We start from the raw sequence: 6,729 nt of genomic DNA on the forward strand, positions 1-6,729 counted from the left end.
CTGTCAAAACAAACATCACCGCAGCCCCGAGCATCCTCTTGTCCATAGTGAACAATGACTTATGTAATGTTGTCTCAGAGTCCTCTCTGAAATCAAAAACAGAGTCACAGGTACTCCTGCTCTTTTATTGTTGCACACCCACAGTGCAGGGCTGACTCCCCCCATTCAGTAATGAAAAGCACAAACAGTGTTTTTACGATGCCACTGTGTACATACACAAAAATGCCTGTAGGCATGTATGTTCAGTCAGGAGTTACTGTACCTAGAGTCAGATTGATGGACTTTGTTAGGCTCTTTGTAGACATGTCCTTTGATCAGACAAATGGTGGCCACCTGTATTTAAAGAAAAATCAATCATCTTATACATTTCTGACAGAAATAATAAAATGAAATCAAAAGAAGAGTAATGACCAGCCATCTAACAGCTTGACATATGTCAGCAGAAAGCCAATGAAATAAAAAAAAAAATTGAAATACTTTTGTTGAAGATCCTATCATATATCCTATCGTGCTAGAGGCCTCATCAATAATATACTTCAACTTAATTTTCAGATAATTTCTCATTTCCAAATCAAATCCAGAAATTGCCAGATAGAAGTAATCTACACAATTGATAATAAGAAAAATGATCACGATCTAACACACAAATCAATGCGTAATTTGTTGCATTCATAAAGTAATGTAATGACTTAATTTGTAATTCACAATCAAATTATGAATGTGACTCAAACACTCACAGAACATGAAATGTACACTGTTGCCCATAAAGTTGGAATAATTTTGTTTTCAGACACAATCCTCTGTTTATTCCTATTTAAATGCATCAGTAATCACTTTTGACCAGGTGCAATGATTACATTATGTGTCCTAATTATCCAGGTGAAATGAAATAAATCACATAGTCACAATTATTTCATGGAAAGAGGTAAAAAAATATTTTATTCCAACTTTATGAGCAACAGTGTATTTAGCCAGCTTTGTACTGTTTTGGTTTTTCAGAGGCTGAGCACAGATCTGAGAAGCTTTTTTCCACTCTCCATTTCATAATATTAACCTAGAAGAGCTAAAAACAATACAATATCACTGATTCAATTTTAAGGAGTGCTTCCTCCCTTCTCTGTATTCTTATAGAAGCATTTTATCAGTGTTTGCTGGGGATTCCTTGAACCAGTTATGCATTAATTAAGCAACAGATGTTTAACCCTCAAATACCTTCGGGGTGCAAGATGAGGACATAGGTCTCAGCACAATAGTAAAATAAGATTTAAATTATCTGAAGAAGGTTAAATTTGTAGATCATCAACATTCCAAGCAACCAAGTGTATCTCAGTAGACTTGTGAATATAAATGCATATTATGTTATGCATAAAAATATTGTAGCAGAGGTCTGAGTCATGGTGGTGGTGGAGTGCTGTGCATCAGTTTTATGAGCTCTTCAGTAAGTGCTCTCTTGTGTTTGAGAAGCAGCAGCGAGCTGTAGCATTCCTTGAGAAGGAGGATCAAAGATGTCCAGGAGACACTTAGCCTCCTTGACACACCTTCACAATCAGCTTGCTGGCTTCACTGGCTGAATTTTAAATTGAAAAGAGATGGAGATATTTCATATACTATATGTATGTGTTTATTAATGCTTTTTAATTTATGCATCTTTTCTTTTTATATAGCTATATCCAGATTGAGACCTTCCTGTTTCAGAATACTGTGGCATAACCATCAAATCAGCTGGAACAATCAGGTATGTCACATATGTCACATGTATCTTTAACTTCTGACATGTGAATGCTCAGTAAGGGTGGTGAAACATCAGTCAGGGATGTGTCACCAACATATATGTGTGTCATAAAATGTGTCAACTCAGTAACAATGTGTTTTTGTCAGTGCATTCAAAGTGTACATATAAGGTTAGTCGGCCCTTGATGTTACACTATACTGGGAGTGATGGAGTCAATGTTGCTAATGAGTGATTGATAAGAGATCATGGCCTTCCAGGTCCTTCAACTACAGAAGTGGCAATGTGTCTACTTGTGATCCTAAATTATAAACATTGTTCCTGTTTTGGTCTTTTTTTATGTAAATAAGAATTTGGGTAATGGACCTATGTAAAAGACTAATTTATTAGAAAAAAGCAGTGATAGCAGAAAATTTTGTGAAGCAGAAAATGCTTAATTTTTCCTTTTTTTCTTAATTCCTGTTATATTAAATCAATTCATAACACCTCAGATTCAAAAGATTGAATTTCTACCAGATTCAGAGGTGTTGTTCTATAACTGACCTCTGTCAAAAATAAAAAAATTCCAACACCTTGTCTTTACATGTAGTCAAAACAAAATCAAGCATGTCCCACTATTTTCTTTTTAACAAATCTGGATTTTGAAATTCAAGTTCAATAAAGAAACTGATATGAAATGTATTCCCCGGACATGGAGTCCTGCTACATTTCTGCAGATTTTTATTCCTGAGCTTTATGAGCTCTTTATTCTTTGGTTATTTTCCAAGTCAATAAATATGTCACAGTAAATCCAAGGGCGTAGATTTGGTCTCAACATTGATAAGAACGCAACAACCTTGCCACTGCTCCAAAATGAGAGATTGGCTTTTTAATGCCTTCTACCAAATGGTTTATTAACATATAACATAAGAATTTACAGTAAGGAATGCACATATGCAAATGTTATAGATGGGCATATGTTGAATTTCCATAGCCTATATGAAATATATGTACATATGAAGTAAAATAATAAATGTATTTAAAGTCTAGCCGCTATATAAAAATTACATATGAAACCTGTTAGAAATTCGAACAATATCATATATTGACATATATGTCTGGCAGATAGAAATATGTATATTTGTATGTCTGTTTGTATTATGTTAAGTAAATATGTGTCCATCCAAAAGACTGTCTGTATATGTTAATTTTATATATGTAAATATAAAAAATAGACAAGTATGTTAAAATTAAAAAAAGTTATTAAGACAATCATATACAAACATATAGATAATTTTAATGAGCATGTTGTTTTGATAAAGTTGCATTTTACTATGGATATTCTACGTATGTTATGAACTTATATCTTCATATATCCATAAGATGAATAAATGTCATAATAATATATCCTATTATGGGCGACACATATGGTAACATAACTCTTGACATAGGGAAATACATGTCATATAAATGTCATAAGTCATAATATAGTGAGGCATAAATTATCATAAAAATATCATAGTATAGTAAGGCATAAAATGTGATAAAAATGTCATAGCATAGTAAGGCATGAAATGTCATAAAAACGTTTTTATCACATTTTATTCCTTACTATACTATGATATTTTTATGATAATTTATGCCTTACTATACTATGACGTTTTTATGCCTTACTATACAATGACGTTTTTATGACATTTTATGCCTTACTATACTATGATGTTTTTTTACGTTTTTATGACTTACTATACTATGAAGTTTTTTTGACCTTTTCATGCCTTAATATAGTATGATGTTTTTATGACATTGTATGCGTTAATATAATATGAAGTGTTTTGACCTTTTCAATATAGTACGATGGCTTATGACATTTTATGCCTTACTATACTATGAAGTTTTTTTTACCTTTTCATGCCTTACTATACTATGATGTTTTTTTACGTTTTTATGACTTACTATACTATGAAGTTTTTTGACATTTTGTACCTTAATATATTATGACATTTTTTTTTACATTTTATGACTTACTAAACTGTGACTTTTTCATGCCTTATTATACTATGATGTTTTTTTTTTACATTCTTATGCCTTACTTTACTATGACGTTTTTATGATATTTTATGCCTTACGATCATATCACCTTTTTATGACATTTTATGCCTTATTATCCTATGACATTTCTATGCCTTCCTATACTATGACGTTTTTATGACATTTTATACCTTACTATAGTATGACGTTTTTTGACGTTTTTATGCCTTATTATGCTATGATATTTTTATGACATTTTATGCCTTACTATACTATGACGTTTTTGACGTTTTTATGCCTTATTATACTATGATATTTTTATGACATTTTATGCTTTACTATACTATGATGCTCTTTGAGGTTTTCATACCTTACTATACTATGACATTTTTTGATGTTTTCATGCCTTATATACTATGAAGTTTTTTGATGTTTTCATGCTTTACTATACAATGAAGTTTTTATGACATTTTATGCCTTACTACACTATGACGTTTTTATGCCTTACTATACTATGACGTTTTTATCACATTTTATGCCTTATTATATAATGAAGTTTTTTGACCTTTTTATACCTTAATATAGTACGATGGTTTATGACATTTTATGCCTTACTATACTATGACATTTTTATGCCTTTTTATACTATGATGTTTTTATGACATTTCATGTCTTACTTTACTATGACGTCTTTATGACATTTCATGCCGTACTACACTATGACGTTTTTATGACATTTTATGCCTCACGATACTGTGACATGTTTATGACATTTCATGCCTTATTATGCTATGACATTGTTATGACATTTTATGACTTACTATACTGTGATTTTTTCATAACATTTTATGCCTTACTATGATATGATGTTTTTATGCCTTACTATACTATGACGTTTTTATGACATTTTTATGAATTACTATACTATGATTTTTTTATGCCTTACTATACTATGACGTTTTCATAACATTTTATGCATTACTATACTATGACGTTTTTATGACATTTTATGAATTAGCCACAAATATATGTACATATGAAGTAAAATCATAAATATATTTAAAGTCTAGCCTCTATATAAAAATTACATATGAAACCTGTTAGAAATTCGAACAATATCATATATTGACATATATGTCTAGCTGATAGAAATATGTAAATTTGTATGTCTGTTTGTATTATAGACATGTTAAGTAAATATGTGTCCAATGCGAAAGTCAGTATATGTTAATGTTATATATGTAAATTTAAAAAATAGACGAGTATATTTAAATTTAATGAGAAATTATTAAGACAATCATATACAAACATGTAGATAATTTTAATGAGCATGTTGTTTTGATACTCCATAGTATAGTATTGGCATAAAAATTGTCATAGTATAGTAAGGCATAAAAAGTCATTGTATGGTAAGGCATAAAAATGTCATAGTATAGTAAGGCATAAAAGAGTCATAGAATATTAAGGCATAAAAATATCATAGTATAGTGAGGCATAAAAATTCATATTTGGTCATAAAAAGTCATAATATAATAAGGCATAAAAAAGTCATAGAATAGTACGTCATAAAAAAGGCCATGGTATACTAATGGCATAAAAAAGTCATAGTATGGTAATGCATAAAAAAATCATTAAGTTAAACTATATAAAAACGTATAAACACATAAAAAAAGTCATAGTATAGTGAGGGATAAAATATCATTAAAAAATCACACTATAGTAAGGCATAAAAACATCATAGTATAGTAAGGCATAAAATGTCATAAAAATGTCATAGGATAGTAAGGCATATAAACATCAAAAAAACATTATATTATAATAAGGCAAAATTGTCATAGTATAGTAAGGCATAAAAAAGTCATCGGCATAAAAACATCATAGTATAGCAAGGCAGTAAAGTAAAGCATAAAAATGTCATAGTATAGTAAGGCAAAAAAATGTCATAGTGTCACAGCCCATTTGTGATTGCTAGATTTCTCCATTGTTTCTTGTGTTTGTTTTCCCTGTCCATTTTTCCCTGTCTCCTCCTCTTTGTGTTCATGTGTATGTGCTTCTCAGCAGGGGTGTGGCGCAGCATTGACCTCCTGGTACACCTGTTACTCATCACTCATGAAGGCCTATATAAGAACCCTGGCTCTTCACTCACTCATCGACAGATTGTTACGCTCTCAATGTGGTAACTCTCCAAGCCAACATTTGATGCAGTGAAAGAAACCCTAATTGATCTCATGTTGTTTTTTTGGTTGGAAAATACTCACCAGAGTCTCTCCTCATTTCTGCCAGAACCAGTGCTGTGCCTGTTCCTGCTGAAGATCCTCCACCATTACCTGCCACTGTACTCACCTGACGTCACTACGCTGGATACTCCCCTGCTTGCTCCGGCTTCCCACCCCTGGGTGCCACCAGTCTCCACCTGGATCCCTTTCCCCACCACACTCCTCACTAAAACTCACCCTATGCACTTTCTGAGTTTGGCTTATACCAATAAAGAACTTTTAGTATATCCAGTCTGTCGTGTCTGTGTCTGAATCTGCTCTGGGGTCTAAACAGAATTTGATACCTAATTGTAACAAATACTAGAGTGAGACATAAAAAAGGCACAGCACAGGAAAGCATAAAAAAACATAGTTTAGTAAAGCATAAAAAAAGGCTATGGTATACCAATGGAATATAAACATAATATGTCATAGTATATTGACGCATAGAAAAGTCACAGTATGGTAAGGCATGAAAATGTCATAGTATATTAAGTCATAAAAAAGACATTTTATAGTGCGGCTAACAGTCAAAGTATGGTGAGGCAAAAAAACGTCACAGTATTGTGAGGCACAAAATGTCACGAAGACGGCACATTACAGTATGGCATAAAAAAGTCATAGTATAGTGAGTCATAAAATGTCATAAAAACGTCAAAGTATAGTAAGGCATAAAAACGTGATAGCATAGTAAGGCATAAAAATGTCATGAAAACGTCATAGTATAGTAAGGCA

This window comes from Seriola dumerili, unplaced genomic scaffold, assembly GCF_002260705.1.
Source record: "Seriola dumerili isolate Sdu_G_001 unplaced genomic scaffold, Sdu_1.0 BDQW01000258.1, whole genome shotgun sequence".
Taxonomy (NCBI): Eukaryota; Metazoa; Chordata; class Actinopteri; order Carangiformes; family Carangidae; genus Seriola; species Seriola dumerili.